This window comes from Lynx canadensis, chromosome A2, assembly GCF_007474595.2.
Source record: "Lynx canadensis isolate LIC74 chromosome A2, mLynCan4.pri.v2, whole genome shotgun sequence".
NCBI classification, from domain to species: domain Eukaryota; kingdom Metazoa; phylum Chordata; class Mammalia; order Carnivora; family Felidae; genus Lynx; species Lynx canadensis.
Window position 1 is genome coordinate 31,635,434 of NC_044304.2, and position 23,179 is coordinate 31,658,612.

Below are 23,179 nucleotides of genomic sequence, written 5' to 3' on the forward strand. Positions count from 1 at the left end.
CTTTCATCCAGGGGAACTCAGCCAGCTGCATACACAGAGAACCACTGAAATCCAGCCATTTCTGGTATGGCTATGGGCCAGCTGGCAACAGCATCCCTCAGGGGCTTGGCTTGTGGGGATTCTGGCAATGGTCACACCCTTCAAAACTTGACAGGGGCCCTTTAATATCCGTGCTGAAGGGCTTGAGGCAGAAACTTCCCAGAAATCCATGTTCCTCAGTGAATGGGGCCAAAGGCTCAAGACAACCCCAGCAGATTTGGGAAACAAGAACATCAAGAAATTGGGTGTTTACCAAATACCGACGCTGGAAGTAAAGCCCCGCGATTCAGATTGAGTTAGACACAATAGGGAAAGACTTTATTTTCAGGAGAGACCTGGCTTCAGTCAAGTCCAGGGGAAAAAACAAAACAAAACTAATTTCTCAGGGTTTCCCACAGGGGGGCTAGGCAAAAATGGCAAGATGCTGACTTTCCTTCTATGGAAGCTGGATCTATGGAATGGTTTTTGTGGTTTTGTTCGGAGCCACAACTAGTTTCCTCATTCTGCAGCAGCAAGAGGACTGAGGGAAGTCCACAGAAAGAAAATAACATTTCCTAGTTTCATATTTTATTGGAAAGAAGCCCTTGATGAATTGAATTCACATGGTCTACAGGAGTAAGGGTTGGAAAATACTTAAGAATTGGTTGTATTCAGATTTTAACAAAGTGATGGGTGAAGGATATATGCCCCCTCGACGTACCCCCAAGCCCCAAAGTCTACAGGAAATAGCCACGCCCACACACTTTTGGCCTAGTTGTTACCATGAACAACGGTCCAGACTGTGGACTTCCTTGGTGGATGGGATGAGTCTCAGTCATCTCTTCACTAGCTCTTCTCACTATTCTAGCCTTTACTCTCCTGCCAATTCACCAGGACCTCCTTCCTGGGCTATTGTAACAGCCTACTTCTAATTCCCTGCTTCCAGCCCTTCCTTCTAGAATCTATTTTCTACCAGCTGTTTGTTTTTAAAAGGAGGGAGATAACACTCAGCTCTCTTGCTTCAACTGCTGGCTTCCCAATGCAATGAGAATCCTGGCCCATAAGGTCCAGTATAATCTGCCCCCTTCCTCTCTCTCCAACTTCATTTGGTCCTACTCTCCATATTGTCTACTGTGTTTCAGCCACGCTGACTTTTTAAAAAATTTTTTTAACGTTTATTTATTTTTGAGACAGAGAGAGACAGAGCATGAACGGGGGAGGGTCAGAGAGAGGGAGACACAGAATCCGAAACAGGCTCCAGGCTCCGAGCTGTCAGCACAGAGCCCGACGCGGGGCTTGAACTCACGGACCGTGAGATCATGACCTGAGCCGAAGTCGGCCGCTGAACCGACTGAGCCACCCAGGCGCCCCCACGCTGACCTTTAATGTGTCTTCTGAACTTGCCAAGACCATCCTCCTCTTAGGATCTTTGCGGTGGCTATTCCTCTGCCTGGAACATCGTTCCCTCAGCTCTTTATGAGCTGGCCTACTCTTTACCAGTCACGTCACTCAAAGTCACCTCTGACAAGGACCCTACAGAGAAAAGCCCTCTTCCCCTTCTCATTCACTGACTGTTCTATTATCCTTCAATTTTTTTTTTTTAACATTTGTCACTATCAGAAACTGTCTTACGTGTCCATGTGTTCATGATACTTTTCCTACTCTAATGTAACTTCCACAAAGTCAAGGAGCTTATCTTGTGTCAAGAACAGTAAGCAGTCGATAGGTATAGTTCTTTAAAATTTTGAATCCCTAATGCCCAGCGCAGAATCTAGCTTGGCAGCTCTCAACCAGAAGGCTCTGAACCCTTCGTGGGCATGCAAACCGATCGCTGTGTAAAGTTTTCTTTTCTTTACACTTATTTTTTTTGCAATAACTGAAAATGTATATTGTTACAAGGATGCCATAAATGTAGACTGTGAGTCTACTACACTCATGATCGGTAGGAGATCATCAAAACCATACCAAAGACACACTGCCTTTTTCCTGGATTAAATGAAAGTATTCAAAGAGGAAGGCAAAGGTGGAGAAGAGTATATTTATTGTCAAGAATGAATGAGAACCGTACCATAGCTAGAGTGTAATGTAATTCTGTGAAGTGCATTGCAGAATGTCTAGTGTTTGGAAGGACACCTTGGATATACTGAAAGACTGAAAACCTCTGACTGAACCCAAAGCAAGTATTCAAAAAATTGTTCAACTGTCAAACGAACACAAAAAGGTCTCTGAAACACCTAAGAAACAAATACCGCCTTGGCCTTGGGACCTATGACAGCAGACCTCAATTCACCCATCTGCAGAAGGAAAGAGAACCAGGTAATTCTCCTGGCTGCACAGAGTTTAACATTAGCTCCTGGGCAGTCACGCAGAGAAGCGTTGTGCTTTCACACAGAGTGGGAGGATATAGTTTTTTTCAGTCCCATAGTAACCTTTAGAGATCTTCCTGGATGAGGTTACAACCATCTACCACCTACCATCCAGTTAATCTTTGGGGTTACTTTGTCACTAGGAATCTGATGGAAGTGGAGATCCTGTCCCTTAAAAAAAAAACATAGACGTGTTCACAGAAATTTCTGCATTTAATTTCAAAAAGTTCATTAATCTTTCCTGGTCCTTTGGTGCTCATGGATTGCAAGTTAAAAACACCTGGTCAAGCATAAAAGAACTTCTCTGATATTCCCCATAGGGCCAGAGACAGTGCCTTGTATCTTGCAGATGTTCTACTTCTCACTCTCTTTAAAAAAAAAAAAAAAAAAAAGAGCAAATGATATCATAGTTACCACTCAGGAAGCTGAACCTTAGCAAGTCAATGGTGCAGAGTTTAAAACAACATTTAAGCCTGCAAGGGCAGACTGTGGTGGTGTTTAGGCAGCAGGTCAGGCCCCTGAAATGAGACGACAAAGTGCAGGGAAGGCAGGTTGAAGCTAGTCTGATCAGTCAAGCCCAGCACGTAGGCTGCTTTCCACCTATTCTCCTTTCAGAAGCCATTCGAGCAGGAACCTGAGCTCCTTCACCAGGAGAGGAATATGTGAATGCTTTGCATTTTCACACCACTTCCTAATGAGGCAGGTGTTTCAGAGGGGCCCAAGCTCCACAGGAAGCATGAGGGGCGGGTGGGGGCTCACTGTTCCAGTTGGTGGCAAGCATCGAGGCCAGACAGGCTTTCCAGGCCACTTCTGAGACGATAAACTCAAATGCAAGTAGTAGACTTCAACCGTAATTGAACTCCTGAACCGTGACGGATAAGCTATCAGGGAAGGGCTGGAACGCAGGGCCGGGCAGTGGCTGAGCCAAAAGCAGCCATTCCAGATGCACTGACCACCTAACCAGTGGCTCAACTGTCCAGTGGACGTCTACGGAAAACAGTTCATTGTTAAGTGGGTCTTCCCCCGGGAGCATCACAGCAGGAAAGCTGGATAAAGACCGCACACCACGGGCGATGGGAAGTGACAGGAACCTGAAGAAGCCTCACCAAATTAATCAGAACAACAGGATGCATGTATCCCAGGGAAACAAGAAAAAAGCCCTGTTAAAGCTTCAATTCACGGACAATTCAACTAATACAAACTTCCAATAGGGTAGACATTGAGGGTAGGTTAAATCTCTTGGGCCAACTCCAAGGGATGGGCCCAGGCTGCCTGGTGAGCTGTGTTGAGAAAGACTCTGAGGTTTTGCTGGGGGGTGACAAGGAGAGCGCAGTATTTCATCAGTGGGGTCTGCAATGCACAGGGAGCCGGGCCTGGCGATACAGGTACCAGGGATTTGCCACACGAATTCTACGGTCGGGATGCTTCTGAGAATGGAGTTCAAACATGAAAACACATTCAAATAACTTTCCCCACTGAAGAAGATTTCCTCTATCCATCAAATAGAAGCTTCTGGGGGGAATAACAAGGAGGAGTGAGGGGAGAAAGCAGACGTCTGCTTATCCTGCCAGATCAAAGCCTGGTGTCCAGTGAGGTGACAGATATCAGAGCCAGAGAAAGCTCACAATCAATCTCTTATGACTTCCACTGGAAGAACAAATTCCCTGGAATTCATGTTCAGGATCATAGTTTGCACGCCTGCCATGTCTTAAATCACAAGGAACCCTCAAATGGGTAACCCTGCTCTTCCTATTAAGGCAGAAAGGCGATGGGGTATATTGTCCAAAAATAAGACTGAACACCAACTTGGATTTAATTCCAAAAAACCAAAACTTTAGGAAACCAGAACCTTGCTTTCTCTGAATATCCCTCTTAGGTAATAAGAGGGGGCTAGTTGAACTACCCAAGACAACAGTGCAAACACATATGCTTTTCAAAACTTCACAAAGCATTTGACTTTAATTCATATAAACTGGAACATTTTTTTACTTAAGACAAATACAACCTCACCTGGAAAACGCCTCACTGACTTCTTATAATTTCAGGGGCCCTGACTATTTAAACGGGCATACCAGAGAAAAAAATACATCTAATAAATTTAATAAACACATTTAATATATTTAATAATTAAGTGTATTTGTTTCTATGGTATGTTTGTGTACACACACACACACATACACGCACACACAAGTAAGTTCCAATATCTTTCACATCTATCATCCCTACAAGTTGCCAAAGTTCCAGAGTCAGATGGTATACATGCAAATCCCAGCTTGACCATCTACTAGCCGTGGACCTTGGACAAGTTGTGTGACCTCTCTGTGCTTAGCTTCTGTAGAATACAGATGATAACAGAGTATTATCATGAGTATTAAATAAGATACAGCACATACAATTGTGAGCACAATGCTTGGCACACAATAAGTAGTCATGAAATGTTATTAATTATTTTTGTAACTCTGTAGGAGAATCTCTGTAGGAGCTAAGTGATTTCTTTGAGGTGTACTCGAATAAGGAATGATATAATTAGGATTAGAACCTGGGATTTCTGGGGGTGCCTGGGTGGCTCAGTTGGTCAAGTGTCTGACTTCGGCTCAGGTCATGATCTCATGGCTCATGGGTTCGAGCCCCGTGTCGGGCTCTGTGCTGACAGCTCAACGCCTGGAGCCTGCTTCAGATTCTTGCGTCTCCCTCTCTCTGTGCCCCTCCCCCACTCATGCTCTCTTTCTCTCTCTCAAAAGCAAACATTAAAAACAAATTTAGAAAGAACCCAGGATTTCTGAATTCAACTTTCTTTCCTGTGGAACACTCCGTTATAAAAATGGCTAAGAAGGCGCAGCATTGGCATCACCAGGAACCGTGTTAAAAATCCTGACTCTGGGGGGTGCCAGTAGGTTGAGCGTCCAACTTCAGTTCAGGTCATGATCTCGCGGCTCGTGAGTTCGAGCCTCGCAATGGGCTCTGTGCTGACAGCTCAGAGCCTGGAGCCTGCTTTGGATTCTGTGTCTCCCTCTCTCTCTCTCTCTCTCTCTCTGCCCCACCCCTGCTCATGTTGTCTCTGTCTCTCAAAAATAAAAGAATATTAAAAAAATAACAATTTAAAAATCCTGACTCTGGGAGCGCCTGGGTGGCTCAGCCGGTTAAACATCTGACTCTCGATTTCAGCTCAGGTCATGATCTCACAGTTTGTGAGATCGAGCCCCGCGTCGGGCTCTGCGCTGACAACACAGAGCCTGCTGGGGATTCTACCTGCTCGCATGCAGGTTTAATTAAGTAATTAAGTAGGTAATTGATTAAATAAATAAATTTAAAATGAAAAGAAAATCCTTTAGGGAAAACAATGCTGAGTCTGACTTTTAGCAACGCCCCAAGATGCACACACATTCAGCCGGAGCAACCTCACTGTCTGGCACTCTGCAGGATGCTTGCATAGGTGACAGCCCTGGAGGACTTCTAGGAGTGAATGAGCAGCCCCAACACAGGGCAGGATCATGCGGACCCGCTTCACTAGCGTGAGGCCTCCAAAGGTCAGATGTGCCTCCAGGAAGCTCCAGGTCACTCTCTGCAGGGCCGCCGCTTCTCATCTTGCAGCACATATCCACAGCCCAGAGGGTCAGGTCCTGATATAAAGCCTGACCTTCAAGTTCTCTGTGCCAGAGCAACCGACGGTGCAAATCACATGCCTCCACCGACGAGGTGGAGTTTCGTTCGGAAAGTTCACACTCATCAAGGTCAGTGCTGGAAGAGAACTTATGGATTATTTGATTCAGGACCTCCCTTTTAGGGATGAAAGAACGGAAGCTCAGAAAGGGAAACACATATATTCTAGTTAGAACCTGATGTGCCTGCAACTGGGGATCAAAAGCTAACAAGGTTGGCCCCTGTCTACACTCCAACTGGGTTTGCCCATGTTTGCCTACAATTTCAGCACAGCAGAATTTCCCACCCTGCCTCTGGTCCAACAAAGGGCTGCTTCCACTGGCCTTTAGCTTTTACTCCACATCTCAGTGTCTTAACTGACTTTCCAACCAACCTCCCTTCTATTCTAAAAGCCACATTCAAAACGGTGTTCTGTTTTAGTCTCTTCATGGTTGCTTCTCATCTTATCACAAGATTAACTGAAAGGATTTTAATCTGAGAGCTAAATAATGAAATGTTCCTCAAATGAGGGATCCACAGAAGTGATCTAGAAGACAAAGAAAAAACACGTGCAGCGTATCTTACGGCAGGAAGTGTAAGCAGGTCCCAAAATAACGGATGTTACTTAGGCTTTGGACGATGATTATCCTGGGTTTGAATCCCAATTTTACTCTTTCCTGTCTGTGTAACCTTGGGCAAGTTACTTAACTTCTAGGAGTCTTGGTTTCTTTTCTAGGCAACAGAGCTAATAATATCTAGCTGCATAATTGCTGCAAGAATTAATGAGGCAAGGTATGTAAAGCATCTTATATGTCAGCTACCCACAGTAGGTGCTCTATCGATGACAGTTATTGCTTTTTCTACATATTCACATAAACGCTAACACACAGACTAGAGACAGATACACAGACGCCCAAAACATTCTTACACGTACACTAACGGCTACTCTGAAAACCTATCTGACCCTGTGACCACAGAAAGTATGGTTGTTTCTCAGCTGAGTTCTGGAACTTTCCTGAACAAGCATCTCTGAGGACTCGCGAGTGATGAATGGATGCCAAGAAAAGAGTTGGAAAAATGGCATCCTGCCCAGTTGAAATGAAATGCTAAGAATTCCTGTCCTAGTTACTTTTAACCCTGGATGGGGCCGGATCACATTTGTAAGGTTTGATTTTACGAAGCCCAGAAGGGGTGGGCACTCTGGGGCCAGGGACGTTCCCGGGGTGAGCGATATGGAGGCTACTCAAGTCAGACATCCATCATGAGGCACAGAGAGTGCCATACTGTCAAAGGTACCAAGCTGGGCTCCAACCCTGTGCCATATTCCAAGGAGTAAATGATGCCTGTGATCCCTCCGGTGCCTCGGGATGCTTTACATACAGGAGCTCAAATCTAGGACCAGCAAAAAGGGGGATACCAGAAATCGCTATTTTTCTTTCCTCCTACGGGTTCACTCTGCTGTTCCGAGTGAGCACGACTCTGGTAACACTTTCCCATACGAGGCCAGCCCTGACTTCCTTGAGGCCCCCACTGCCAACTAGTGATGTTTCCGGATTCTGTGCCCCCTCCAGGGTCATATCTCCTCATAAAAGTCTCAATCAATCAAGTCTCAACCAACTTGATTTTGACGGACTTTATAGCCACACATGTGCTGGAAGTTTACCATCTAGACCCACCATGGAGAGGCAGGTTCATGTTGTACCTGAAAACGTGCTCTTTTTAAATAATGCATTTTTCGGGGCGCCTGGGTGGCGCAGTCGGTTAAGCGTCCGACTTCAGCCAGGTCACGATCTCGCGGTCTGTGAGTTCGAGCCCCGCGTCAGGCTCTGGGCTGATGGCTCAGAGCCTGGAGCCTGTTTCCGATTCTGTGTCTCCCTCTCTCTCTGCCCCTCCCCCGTTCATGCTCTGTCTCTCTCTGTCCCAAAAATGAATAAACGTTGAAAAAAAAAAATTAAAAAAAAAAAAAAATAATGCATTTTTCAAAATGGCCCGTGGTGCTTTGGTGGGAAACACATGCTGTGTTTAGCCACCAGTAGGGCTTGAGGATTTAAAATGGCTGCACTATGAATTCTATAGGACAGATGGGGAGAGGAATTTCTAGCTGAAGGAGAACAGAGGCTCCTGCCTTTGAGTTGCAACTTCACCCACGGGGAACCTTCAGCTTTACACTTTTATGGTGGATTGGAGACCGCTCTGATATTCTCTCAGCTGCTTCTGCATTCTGGCTGCTTCCCTCCTCCCCTCCTCCTAACCCTTCCATCTAGCCCCCCCCCCCCCCCCCCCCCCCCCCCCGCCCTTTCCTTGCTTCTTTCTCCCTCTGCCTTGTCCCCAGGGAAATAACAAAATGAGCAAGCCCCAGGCTTCAGACTCCGAACAAAGAGCTGCTCAAACAACAGGCCCAAGAAAAAAGAAAACCAAGTCTCCAAACTCAACTGACCAAGTCCGCAGCGAGATTTTGGAGGGCTTACCTTGTTGGAAACTCAGTGTGATCTTATCCAACATTTTCTCTCCTGCATCATTCAAACGCACACACACACACACAAATTATAAAAACATGAACATTTCATTAAAAATCTTTACAGGTTGAGACAAGAGCAAAGCGGCAAGTACCAGTCATGAACATGAATGAGGCAAACACTTTCCCAGGGCCTAGCCCCAAAGCTTCTTAGTTTGTGACAGTTCACAGTCACCAGGACCTGGCTGATTTTTAAGTAAAACCATCAGGGAGAGAGGGAAGAGGGAATGATTTTTGAAGGGGCTTCAGACACAAAAGAAGAGTCCTCGGCCAAACGAAAGCCACAATTCTGTCTGAGGGACAGAACAGTGTCACTGGCGTGTGTTCGAAAACAACCGAGGGGAGAGAAGACCATGTCTTCAGGCTTCTGAAGACAGCCATTTCTGCTAATCTGCACCTGGCAGTGCAGTGGGGTGCTGAAAAGCTCCACTCCAACTCAGACCCTTCGGAACTGATGTGTGTAGAAGCAGCATTATACTAGGCACCAACATTTGTCACCGCTGTGTCATTTAAGGTAAGGTGTTTTCCCTCTGTGGTCTTCAGTTTCCTCCATCAAATGAGCACGTTAAGCTACTACCTCTTGCTGCTCACAGGTTTGGATTTAGTGGGAAATATGAACGTTACTGCTACCAGCAAGAAATAAAGTCCCAACACCTAGTAGGTACCAAGAATTGGGCAAGGACACCACAGCCACCATTTCACAGCCAGTGAGCTCAGGAGAATTGATTTCCTATTTTTACACGAGGAAACCAAAGTTCAGAGTGGTCAGGCAATGCTCTCAACACCACACACACCATCAGGAGATGTACGGGAAATGGGCTGTTATCAAGATATAAATAGAATTCTCTCTGCAAACGCAACTTGACTAAAAAAACAAAAGAAACCAAGAGTGACCAGCTTCCAATTCTGAGTCTCCTGAGATTCCTCTGGCTCCTTTAATCATTCCCCATTTGTCTTGCAAACCCCCACACTGGAGCTCCATTTAACATAAATTTAAAAGATGTTCAGAAGAGAGGCTAGAAACAGCTGTCAAACTGTGCGACTACACTCACAAGTCTGGAAGAGACCTATTGTGTCAGCGGAGACCAGACAAGGGCAGGATGGCCTATTCCTTTCCCCTCACGGCACACCTCCACACTGGAGACACCCATATGGTGATATATATTCAGCCCTGGAACTTCTGAGGACCCAACCAGCAGCTGAAGCCCACAGCCAAAGGCCTCTCAAGATGGAGAAAAAAAATGCGAAGTGTCTGCACTGAAAAGAAGAAAGAAGAGGACCGCCTCTCACAGGCAAAGTTGGAACTGAAGAGAAACGCGCACAGAAATCCAGAAATACGTCAATTCCAATTTGGATCCCACAGCTTTCTGCATGTGACTTGTCAGCTGCCCAAACAGGAGACCTTCTTTAAGCATGCCTGAGCACCAGCTAGTGCTAAATGATTTTCATTGTACCATCCGGCCACTTTGAGTTCCGCAAAATCCGGCAGCCCTGGATGGCACCCCTTATTCTGTCAATCCCATCAGTAGGGTGCAAAGTTTCCTTGAGTGGGAACGGAGGTGGACATTACAGGAACTCGAGAGGACACCTCTTCTGCTAGCAACACCCCTTTGCAGACAAATGGATGGAAACATATTGCCTTTCCAGTGGACCGTTTTGTTTTTAGCAACGATGCTTATAATAATAAGGATAAAAAGGCAACAGTGGAGGCAGTAATGGCTAACATTTGCTGAACATTTGCCACGTGGCGAGCACCGTGCTGGGTGCTTTTTCTGTCATCTCCGTAAATCCGTATACCTGCCACACCACCTATAGGTTCTAGCGCTCTCCCCGTTATACAGCCAGGAATCACTCCTCAGAGAGAGAGCGCTAAGTATCTTGGGTGCTGTCTGAATCCAGAGTCTGAGTCCTCGGTCAACATTATGCCGTCCTGCCTAACCCCTAAGCTCCTTTCTCATTCTTTAGGCTTCCATCAACGTATCTTCCTTCCTCCATTTCTATTTATTCCCCTCCACTGTATGGTGAACCTTCACAAACCTGCCATTCCAAACAATGCTATTTTATTAATTTTGGCGGCCCCATGACTATTTATAGGCCAAAATGCCCAAGGGAGCCTACATGTTTTAATTAAAAAAAAAAAAAGAATTTCTGAGGGGAAGGAGCATTTGACGGAAAGGCAAAACCTTTGCAAGCACACGAGGAGCCATTAAATCCAAATTTCCAAAACATGGCAATTCTGTCAAAGTTGTGACTTACTCTGGAGCCCATGAGGACACTCATCCTGACGCATCTGTGAAAGCCATCAGCAGCCAATAAACCTTCTGGGGAGCAGGATCAGAGCTGCCAATTCGGCCTCCAGCAAGGAGGCCAGGCTGCTTCATTTAGTTTAAGTCTCACCGAGATGGTTTACAACACTCTCTGGGAAGAGATGTTCAAGCAAAGCAAATTGCAGCCTTGCAAGCTGAGGCTTTGGTCCACGGCAGTCCGTGCCGACATTTTCACGGCACACTGGGGCCCTCCCCTGACTGTGGTCATGGATGCACCGCCTGGAAGCAGAACTCTCTTGCCGGGGAAATAATATATGTGCCTAAATTATACAAGAGCCACGCTTGGACCGGCGGATGGCATCGCATCTGGTACAGATCACTTACCCTGGTGTGATTTGGCCCAGCCCAGGTTATTTATGGTTCATAAAAGTCCCGTCAGACCCCAGCATATTCTAGGACCACACAACAATGAGTAATGGGATTAAAGATCTGGATTTCATCGCAAGACCTCCATGGCAGATTAGTAATGCTATGATTGGTTTTTGGGAAACCAAGAGTGGGGAGCACCAAGTATGAGCACTCCTCTAAAAACCCAACGTAGAGAACACAGTGAGTCATGTGTTTCAGCCCGGCTGTGCAGTCGTATTTGGGAGCTCTGTCACCATCTCTAATATGAAAGCACTGGCTAAAATTAAACGCGAATTAACCAAGCACCATTTCTTCACCTGGAAGTCTCAGCTAACTCCTCATTCCCCAGACGCTCTAATGGTTTCTGACACCCTGAGCAGAAATGACTACTGGGGATGAACACTACCAGGTGTTTGGTTTTTAAACCCTCTCCCCTTTTATTATTATTTTGCAAAGATAACTGCACTTCCTTTACAGAACGGCTGCTTCTAAAGCACTAAGACTGAAGCGTTTCTTCAAGACTCCCTACAGCTGTGACATGTCACTCTGCAATTGAGCTTTCTAATCAGCATAGAAAAGGTAAAAGGTGCCAGAGGACCACTAAAAATGTCACTTGACCAAGAGAATGGAGCTGTGATAACCTCTCCTAATGCAAACCATTTACATCCAGCCTTCTCATCCTCCCTAGAAAATACACAGTTGTCTAATATGTGAATCAGAACAAATTTCTTACCTATCTCCAGGGAGGATAAAATGCTCAGTCTTGGGAGAAGCTTCAACCAGACCCTCTGAGCTTGTCAATTGCCACAGTTCACTTTCTCCCCGGGTCTGGCTTCTAAGAACGCAAGCAGGACCGCAGGCAGCCAAAGCATCTTCTTCTGGAAACCCTCCTCAAGATCTAGACCCTTCCCGACAGCAGAAGCAGGCTCCAGCCCGAGCTGCTCATGGAAAACAGCACTGCTGGATGGAGACCCTGCTGGGCACCCACCAGGGGAGGGGAGAAAAAAAGTGTGACTTCTACCCTTCCTCTGGATCCGACTGCCTTCCAGAGAACCCAGCTTCTCAATCTGCAGGAAGTCACAGACCCCAGCTTCAGCGTCACCAACTGAGATCCCGAGCCAGACTCAGGGCGACCAGTCAGCTGGTCGCAGAGCCCAAGACACTGAACCAGGAAATGTGCAGCTCGGCCAAAAAAAAAAAAAAAAAAATACTAATAATAATAACTGTCGCTGGAGAGGCTGGTGGTGCCGGAGAAGTCGCTGTTGCAGTGCCCACATCCTCCGCATGCTAATGAAGCCGTGACGTCAGCAAGTCAGTCACGGCATCTGGACGTCCCGTCCCGCTGCCCAGCACGGAGATTTATTTACATGTAAATTAGCCTCGCCTTCCAAATCAATAATCCCCGAGCCAGGGAGAAGGGAAGAAAGCCTTCTCGGGATGCAAAGGCCCTAGCTCTGTAACCTCTGAAGGAATACAAAAATAACACCGGTAAGAAGAGAGGCTTTAAAGATACATGCCTTTTTTTTTTTTTTTTTTTTTTTTTTCTTTTTTAAAGGCTGTGCTCTTATGTGCTGGGGATCAAATCTGGGCAGTTATCAACCTGAGCGCCTGTTTCAGATTATATTATGCACCAACCCAGGAGTGGAATCCTAGCTCGTCTTTTCCTCCCCCAAAACTGTGTCGAGTCTTCAAATGCCTCTACTTTTCTCTTTTTAACTTTCATTTCCGGGTGTTTGCTGGCTGGAGACTAGGTCCTCCTCGAATTTTTGTGCACGTCTGAAATAAAACACAAGACTACCTTCCTCAGGTGCCTGGGTGATGAATGAGTCATTCCCTCCCTTAACCCCTGGCCCTAGCTCCTCCAGAGTAGAAGAGACGAGAAAGCATAAATCAGCCCAGGGGCATTTGAGGACCCTGAGACCCTTAGAGAGCACTGCTTCCATTCTTCCATTTTACAGATTCTGAAACTGAGGCTTCGAGTAGAGAAGGGTTTTTTTCCCGTAGTCACAATGGGACTTCAGCAAGGACAGGCTAGAACTCACATTTTCCGAATCTCCGACCAGACCCTTGGGTCTCTAATTGGATCTCTAACTCCCCATCTGCTGCACCAACAGGGGCCCATCCAAGGAATCATGAAGAAAGAACTCAACAGGGCTGGGAAGTCCTGGGTCCGAATCCCAGCTTTAATTTATGCAAGTGATGGGACCCTGGACTAGTAACTTAACTCTCGGGGGTGTTCAGTTTCTTCACGTGTACCAACCCTTCATTTAGTACGTTCTGAACACCTGCTCTGTGCCGTGCACTGTTCTGAGGACTAAGCACAGACACAGTGTTTGCTCTCTCCTAGCTCAGAGTCTGAGGCAATAAAGTAAAAATACTGAAGCAACCGTAGTGAGGATTGACACGATATCACACTCACTAAATAACAGTTCTTTCCGAAATTTTGGATGAAGTAAAAAAAAAAAAAAAAAATCACCAAGGCCTTCTTTCCACTAGGATGGTCGTTGTTGCTATCCTTGGAGTATTTCCATGGTCATCTTTTACTGTTTAAAATCAATTGTTCTGGGGCGCCTGGGTGGCGCAGTCGGTTAAGCGTCCGACTTCAGCCAGGTCACGATCTCGCGGTCCGGGAGTTCGAGCCCCGCGTCGGGCTCTGGGCTGATGGCTCGGAGCCTGGAGCCTGTTTCCGATTCTGTGTCTCCCTCTCTCTCTGCCCCTCCCCCGTTCATGCTCTGTCTCTCTCTGTCCCAAAAATAAATAAACGTTGAAAAAAAAAAATTTAAAAAAAAAAAAAAATAAAATCAATTGTTCTTTCAATGCTGCCTAGGCAGTATGCTGGGCCAGGGGAGAGCCAAGTGCAAGCCAACATGCCGACCCTGTGCCTGAGATCAAGGGAGTGCTGCGGGTTCCTTAGGTGGTGCGTGAGGGGGGTAGGGGGGACTGGGGAAGCTAGGAGACAGGTGTAGTCCATCATGCACAGACGCGTCCCCGAGGACAAAGCAGCCAGCACGGTTCCTTGCCCATACTCCCCAGACTGAAGAACCCACTCTGATGAGCTCTGCCCTTCCAGCTGGAGTTCCTGAAGCTTCAAATGAATTTCTTTGTCAGATGTGGGGAAGTTTAAATTATGTCTTTTGTTATATGTAATTGTATTAATAATGCTTAATAACTTCTTTCAGAATGCCTCTCTCCGGTTCAGAGAAGACCTTTCATGGTGAAAATCACGGGACTGGCGTAACTTTTCACTAAGAGAAACAGAGTACAAACCAACGAGCAACACTCTGTGTTCGGTCTCCATCGTGCAGAGCTCAGGGCATGTGGGGAAGCGGATGGTTCCCCTAGACCTCAGTATCCTTCAGGATACTTCAGGATCAGCAAATACAACAACTGGGGGCCACCAATGGCGATGAGGCATCCTACCCCGGTGTGGCCATGGAGAAGTCACTTCAACTTTCTATGCCCGTGTCCCAGTTTCTTCATCTGAAGGCGAGCCCACTACTCTTTGATGTACTTACTATCATATGAGAATGCTGAGAAGCAGTTCACAAGTGACTGGCAGGAAAGCAATGAAGAGGCAGGCTGGCACGTGACTACCAACTTTACAAGAGTTCACAAAATAACATGGGGGAGGGAAGCTATGGCCTGGGGACGGGCCCCGGCTCTGATATTAGCTGACTGCAGGATGAGGGGCCATACGTTTTCAGGTACAGAGGAGGGAGAGTAATAGTGCCTACCTTTGCAGAGCTGTTTAGAGAATCAAATAATCCTCCGTAGGAAGCATTTAGCACTGAGCCTAGCACACAGCCAACATTCCGTAAACGTGAGCTCTTGGTAGGGGACGTAATGATGTTTTTGCCGTTAACTTTGGCATTAATTAGTTACCTGACTAGGCAAGGTTCAAAATATGGGGGCAACCGGGTTGATGGAGACTGCAACATCCTCCCTACTCCTAGGGTAGAACTCAAAGTTCCACCCAACGTGGGTGAGCTGCTGACCTGCTCTTCCCACGTGAAACAACACAAATATTTGCAAGCACTGTGAAACTAGGGAAGACAGCAGCAAAAATGACCAAGAGGCACTGGGGGCCTCCTCCTCTGAAGCTGCACAACACGGCCAGACAGCTATATTTCTGGCAAGCAAAGACACTTCATCCATCATTCAGGTACCCATTCACTCATTAAATGAGCTCCTACTATTAGTCACTGTGTGAGGCCTCAGGGACATCACGGTGACCAAGACAGACGTGAACCCTGCCTTAAAAAAAGCTTAGGAATGAGAGGGGAAGACAATTAAGCAAGCAATTAGAGCAAGGGTGATGCATGTCAGGGGAGGGCACGTGCTGGGTTCTCAAAGGTCTAAAGGCAGTCAGGAGGGGGACGGTGCAAAAGCATGCTGAAGTCCTTGTGACAGCATGTGCTCTGTGAGCACAGCTTGGTGATGGGGAATCTGGACAGCTATGCATCATCCTGTACAGATTGCTGAAATGATAAAGCCTACAGATCAGTAATTCTTCATGACCATGATATTCATCCTGGGCACCATTCTACTCAGAATTTTTATTTTTACTTTTTTAAATTTTCTCTTAACATTTATTTATTTTTTAAAGACAGAGAGGGGCGCCTGGGTGGCTCAGTCGGTTAAGCGGCCGACTTCGGCTCAGGTCATGATCTCGCGGTCTGTGAGTTCGAGCCCCGCGTCGGGCTCTGTGCTGACAGCTCGGAGCCTGGAGCCTGCTTCAGATTCTGTGTCTCCCTCTCTCTCTGACCCTCCCCCGTTCATGCTCTGTCTCTCTCTGTCTCAAAAATAAAATAAACGTTAAAAAAAAAAAAAAAAAAGACAGAGCATGAGCAGGGGAGGGGCAGAGAAAGGGAGACACAGAATCTGAAGCAGGCTCCAGGCTCCGAGCTGTCAGCACAGAGCCCGACACGGGGCTCGAACTCACAGACCGCGAGATCATGACCTGAGCCGAAGTCGGCCGCTTAACCGACTGAGCCACCCAGGCACCCGCTACTCAGAGTTTTTAGAAAATATACTATTAGTAGGGTGCCTGGGTCGCGTAGTCAGTTAGGCATCAGACTCTTGGTTTTGGCTCAGGTCATGATCTCACAGTTGCTGAGCTCAAGCCCCCACATCAGGCTCTGTGTTGTGACAGCTCAGAGCCTCTTTGGGGTTCTCTCTCTCTCTCTCTCTCTCTGACCCTCCCTGGGCTTGTCCTTGCTCTTGCTCTGCCCCTCTCTCCCAAAATAAATAAACTAAAAAAAAATGAAAAATAAAAGAAAATACACTGTTAGGTACTAGACAAAGTGAGACCACAACTTCTTGGAAATGTCAGAGACCTGGCAAACTGGGACAAAACTCACAGTGGTTTTTACAAAAACAGAGTGGAATTTCACATTCACAACAGCAAAGCTCTTGGTAGGGGGTGGCAGGGAAAACAGGCGATACATATGAGACACTCAGTAAAGTATCTATTGGGATCTGTGAAATTTAGGACACTCTTGTGGAGACAAGGACACAAGTGCTGACCGTCAGAACTTTCTGTTTGGATAGAAACTAAGCTATTTACATAAAGTGGCTGAAACTGCACACTGCATATAGGAAGAGAGGCACAGAAGACTAGATTAATTGCGGCTGACATGATCAGAAGTCAGGGAAAGTAGGATTTGAGTTAGGTTGAAGGTCAAAAAAATCTTTTTTTTTCTTTTGGAACAGGAAAACATTTTTATATTGGGGGCGGGTGGGGGGGGGGAGGCCTTACACAGCATGACACAAAATCCAGAAGCCATAAAGGAAAAGTCTACTCTAATTGCCAAGGTCAAATTTGAGCTGCTGGAAAGGGTATTGCAGGCAGGTGGAACACAAACATGAGAGACCAGTGTTAGCATCAACGCAGAATTCAAGATTTGTCTGCAAGGACACAAGACAGGGGAAAAGCACCAAAGGTATGCTGGCGAGGGCTGACCAAGAGGGCGCTCCCCACATTAAGGGAAATCAGATGGGCTTTGCATTCCGGCCAGCAACTGTCAACATCTTGCTAGAGGATTGCAGGGAAGGGTGAGCGAATCACTGCTGGGCGGCTTCTAGAACAGAAGGGTACATGAGGACTGTGAGGCAGTGAGGACTGTGGCCCCCTAGATGAAAGGCTCTGTGGATGATAGTCATGGTGACAACCGTCTGTCTCCACTGCTAGAGGGGTAAAATAAGATGGAACGGGGACTTAAAAAAAATTTTTTTTAATGTGCATTTTTGAGAGAAAGGAGAGAGAGACTGAACACAAGCGGGGCAGGGGCAGAAAGAGAGGGAGACACAGAATTCGAAGCAGGCTCCAGGCTCCGAGCTGTCAGCACAGAGCCTGATGCGAGGCTGGAACCCAGGAACCATGAGACCATGACCTGAGCCGAAGTCAGAGGCTTAACAGACTGAGCCACCCAGGCGCCCCCTAGAACGGGAACTTTAAATGAACTAAAAACAAATTTCATCTGGACTCAAGGAAGACTTTTGACCACTGACATGGTAAGAACTGGCATGGGTCACCCAGAGCAATGGAAGCTTCTTGGTCTCAGGAGCACTTTCAAAAAAGAAAGAGCACCAGTCCCCTCTGGTTTAGATTAAGCACCTCCTGGCCCTGCTACTGTGAAATCCTCATGACCGTAAGGGAGATCACCTGTGTTTCAAACCATGCATCTAACAAAGCTCATGTGTTCAGTTTAGTTTATTTTATTAAAAAAAAAGTATGTGTGTAGAATATATTAGATATTATCCACGTAATTATAAAATATAAACTATACATAATTCATTTTATAATTACGTGGATAACATCTAATATAGCCTACACACACACTTTATATTATACATATATTTATATTTATTATATATTATATATATATTATATTTATACTATATTATATTATATTATATTATATTATATTATATTATATTATATATATACTATATTATATAAAGCACATTCTTGAAAACCTTATATATACATAAAATATATATATATGTGTATATATATATATAAGGAGGGATAAATATATATACATATGTATAGATTTTATATAGTTTCAAAAAATCCCCAAATTTCAAAATGTAGTAAATTTTCTAGAGAGGGGGAGGGGAGGCTGACAAGTCTTTTATCAGCAGGGGCTGGACTGGGATGCAGTACACACACAGTTGTAATGTCAGTGGTGTCACATTAAAGATTGAGTCCTCATTCATGCAAAGTCAGCTGGAGGTGCAGGTGATCTCCAGGCACCTCCATTCCAAGCAGTGACTCAGGGATCTAGTCTGCTTCCTCCTTGTGTTTGTGGCTTCAACACCTTTTTAATTTTTTTTTTAACGTTTATTTATTTTTTTGAGACAGAGAGAGACACAGCATGAACAGGGGAGGGGCAGAGAGAGAGGGAGACACAGAATCCGAAACAGGCTCCAGGCTCCGAGCGGTCAGCACAGAGCCCGACGCGGGGCTCAAACTCACGGACTGTGAGATCACGACCTGAGCCGAAGTCGGACGCCCAACCGACCGAGCCACCCAGGCGCCCCTTCAACACCTTTAATATCCAGGTTACAGCGACAGGAGAAGAGAGAGCCGGGGGTGCGTATAGGTGCTTTAGCCTGGAGGCAAATGATGCCACTTCTATTGATGAACTTGTCACATGACCTCAACCGACTGCAGAGGGGCTGCGAAGTACAGGCCCCGGGAAGAAGAGGCAAGAGATCACGGGGAACCCTGTTACCATGTACCACAGCTGTCCATTTTTATTTTCGCCACGTAAATCCATTAGCACGCTATACTAAAGCCATAATGTCTTAAAATAAAGGGATATTTAATACCAAAAAAAAGATGATAGTTCTAAATGAATACCAGAGATCAAAGACGCATCAGTTTTGCTCCAAAAAGAAACAACAAAAACCACAGTCAGGATTTGTATGAACTCTCAAGCAATAGCAGCCAGCCCACAAAACCACACAGATAATAAACTTGGGAGGCATCTATAATGCAGGTAAAGATACACGCAGTGCCCACCAAGGGCAGGTAAAGACCCACAAGGCACCCATAAAGGTGGAGCTGCCTGCCCAAGAAAGAAATGCTCCAAAGAGATTCTCCTCGATAGTTCCTAACCACTTTTCCAATTAGGACTTACAAGAAAAAATCTGCCTCTTGCAACAGAAAGACCTAAATTCCAATGTGCCTCTATAACCTCCTCCCTGCATGACGTGGTAACAACAGCCACTCATCTTTTCTAAGCCTCAGGTGTTCCATCTGTAAAATGGAGACATCCATCTACCAAGGGTTTGGGTAAATGAGATGAGTTAAAGTATATAAAGGACTCTGAAGAGTATCTGGCATCCAGTTAGTATTAACGTTACTCCCCACTTGGTTTTCAGACAAGGGGGCAAGAATGAGAGGTGCCAACATAAACTATACAATCGCTTGTGACAGACTTAAGGAAGACCCACCCCAGCACCCTTATTTATTGCCCATTTAAGATTCTCAATCATAAATGTTTCTCAGGCCACGGACGCATTTCTGAATCTCATGAAAAATAATCTGGCACACCCTAAAACTAAAAGAAAGGCCTTCCTTTCCTCTTTTACGCCATTTTAGGAATCTGCCTCATCTCAGACATTTTCATTATTCTTGATCCCGCTAACCTAATGCACCAAATTCTACCACGGCCTCTTATCCTTTTTTAATTACATTAATTAAAAGGAGAAGTGTGGACAGGCGAGCATGGACAAATCAAAATGAAAGACTGCTAAAGATCTTGCTCCCTCCTCCCAGAAAGATTAAAAGCTGCATCAATGATTTAAACATGCTCTGCACTGCACATTTCCATGAAAATATTGTGAAACTGACACGATGTGGTAGCAAACATTGCTTTTGTTTCAGAAAAAGAAAGCTGTACTTATTACAGCAGCTTTTTGGAAGTACTCATTTTCATTAAACAGCTGAGTAGCAACCTGAATTTTCTCTTGGAAAGGACCAGAAGAACGAGCAAGAGCCACACAGGGATGCTTCGTTTTTCCAGCACTTCCTAAATGTAAGCACGAGAGCTTCTACAGGCTTCTCTTGGGAGAGAGAGCTGGCAAAATGGAAGATACCCCAGAAAAAAAAGCTGAAAAACTCTCTACCTCAGAAAATAGCAAACTTGAAGCACCCGGGTGGCACGGTCAGTTAAACATCCAATTCTTGGGGCGCCTGGGTGGCGCAGTCGGTTAAGCGTCCGACTTCAGCCAGGTCACGATCTCACGGTCCGTGGGTTCGAGCCCCGCGTCGGGCTCTGTGCTGACCGCTCGGAGCCTGGAGCCTGTTTCCGATTCTGTGTCTCCCTCTCTCTCTGCCCCTCCCCCGTTCACGCTCTGTCTCTCTCTGTCCCAAAAATAAATAAACGTTGAAAAAAAAATTAAAATAAATAAATAATAAATAAACATCCAATTCTTGATCTCGGCTCAGGTCATGATCTCACGGTTCGTGAGTTCAAGCCCCACATTGGGCTCTGCACGGACAGCTCAGAGCCTGCAGCCCACTTCAGATCCTCTGTCCTCCCCACTCTCTCTGCCCCTGCCCCCCCAAAAGTAAACAAACATTAAAAAAAACAACAACAGGTGTGTCCCAATCAGGATGTGGTGTGTTGGGAATCACTTATTATTAAAAAGAAAGAAAAATACAGAAGGTTCCCTGGACCTCCAGATTAGTTCAATTCTTTTGTAGAAAACTCACAGTATCGCTTTCTTAGGTAAGTCCTTTGCTTTAGAACTCTTGTCCTGTTTCAGAGATCTGCATCCATCACGAGCGACTATGATCCATCCTTGGTTAATGTTCATGATTACTTGATTAACATCTCTCTCTGACCAGACTGCACGCTCTCTGAGGGCAGGGATTGTGCCTTTTTTTTTTTTTTTGGCATGTTGTTCTGTTCCAAGCATCTAGCACGGTGCCTGGCGACCTGACAGCTTCTAAATATTTGCTGAATGAATAAAAAGTCTGACGATAATTCTATCTGGAAATCAGAGGGAATTCAGGATTTCTTCTCTAAGAACATTTCTCTGCTCATTTGCATACCCACATGATTCTGTGAGTGGGAAAGAAAAGGACAGATTTACCCTCTCTGAAGCACTTTCTTAGCTTAGCTTCCATGATGTCACATTCTCCTGGCCTCCCTTCTACCTTGTAGCTGTACTTCCGGAGTCTCTTTGGCTGGTTCCTCCTCTTCTTCCTGACACGGAAACACTGGCATATCCCTGGGCTCAGCCCTCAGACTCTTGCTGTCCTCTATCTACGTGCACTTCCTCGATCTGCTCTAGGGTCTTCGATTCCACTCGAGACCAGCCTCTTCTCGAACTCAGGGCTTACGAATCCCCCTGCATTCACATGTGGATGTCTAAAGACTTCTCAAATTTAACAAGAGATCAGTTCTTCATACCCTCTACGGACCTGTTCTGCCTGCCAGATTCACTATCATGGTTAATGGCATCTCCATTTTTCCAATGGATGAGAACAAACACCTTCAAGTCATCCTTCACCTGTTTCCTCCTCTTCCCCCTGACATCGAATCCAGGAGTTGGCACGCCACATCCCATTGGCCAAACCTGCTCTGCTTCGTGTTTTTGTAAACGCAGTTTTACTGGAACACAAGCATGCTTATTTATTTATGCATGTCTACGGCCACATCCAGGTTTCGACAGCCGTGTGGAGTAGTTCCAACAGGGACTGTGTGGCCCCAAAAGCCTAACATATTTACTCTCTGACCCCTTTCACGGAGTATTTCTCGACCCTTGACTAGTCCTGCGGGCTCTACCTTCAAATGCAGAACCGAACACTTTCCCACTACCGCCAATATCCAGCCCCCGCTCCAAGCCAGGCTATCTCCCTCCTGGATGGAGACGCAATCCACCATCAGCTCTTCCCTCCACCTGGACCCTTTGTGGTCTATTGCGCGTCACACTTCTGCTTAAACTTCATCAATGCTGCTCTTCTCAGCATATGCGCCTTGGGACAGATCCCCCACGGCTTCTCTGATACTACTCTTGCTACTCTCTGCCTTGCTGGCACATGGACAGGGGTCCTCAGACACACCAGGCACATGCCTGTTTCCAGGTCTTTGCAATGGCTCTACCCTCTGTCTGAAAGGTTCCTCCCGCAGACAGCAGCATGGCTCCCTCTCCTACCTTTTCACGTCTTAAAAGTGTCACTGCAGTGAAGCCTTACTATCCTATCTCATGACGTCCTTCCTCCCACCTTCCTAATGCTACCAAACCTTTACCCTACTTTCTGTTTCCCTTAGCACTTGGCACCCCTTAGAAAAGTTTTACTGAAATATAATTTACAGATCGCACCGTTCACCCATTTCAAGTATACATCCGATAGATTTTAGTATATTCATAGACTCATGCCACCACGATCACAATCTAACTGTAACACACTTTCACCAGCCCTTCATGCCTCAGCCGGGAGTACTCCCTCCCCATTCGTCCCACTATGCCAGCCCCGAACAGACACTGGAACATTCTTTGTGGCTACAGATTTGCCTATTCTGGGCATTTCACATAAATGGAAGCATACAGTAAGTGGCCTTCGGTAACTTTTTTTCTTGCACTTAGAGTAGTATTTTCAAGGTTCATCCACGCAGTAGCTTGTACCAGAGTTTCATCCACTTGTACTGATGAGCAATATGCCATTGTACAGATGTACGTTTTATTCACCAACTCATCAACTGATGGAAACGTGGGCAGTTTCCACTTCTTGATTATTACCAATAAGGCTGCCATGAGCATTTGTGTACAAGTTTTTTTGAGGATGCATGTTCCACTTTTCTTGGGGATGTATCAAAGAATGGAGTTGCTGGGACATATGGTAATTCTGTTTAACATTTAAAGGGAGCACCCATATCTCTGCCAAGACTTAAGAATCTTGTTAATTCTGTGAGGGCTCACTTGTTTCTGAAAAGTTTTCTCCTGCT

At 45.9% G+C, this 23,179-nt stretch overlaps 1 protein-coding gene across 2 annotated transcripts in view; it reads right to left on the minus strand.

The window, feature by feature from the left end:
• The window catches only part of PRICKLE2 (prickle planar cell polarity protein 2), a 160,959-nt gene that overhangs the window by 105,134 nt on the left and 32,646 nt on the right, over positions 1-23,179 (minus strand). Inside the window, exon 1 of one of the 2 annotated variants that reach the window (XM_030307170.1) lies at positions 11,947-12,457. The exons of the other annotated variant lie outside the window; for it this stretch is intronic. The gene's annotated coding sequence lies outside the window, so the exon portion shown is untranslated. Of the gene's footprint in view, positions 1-11,946; positions 12,458-23,179 lie in introns of those variants that run through there. 2 annotated transcript variants of the gene reach the window in all.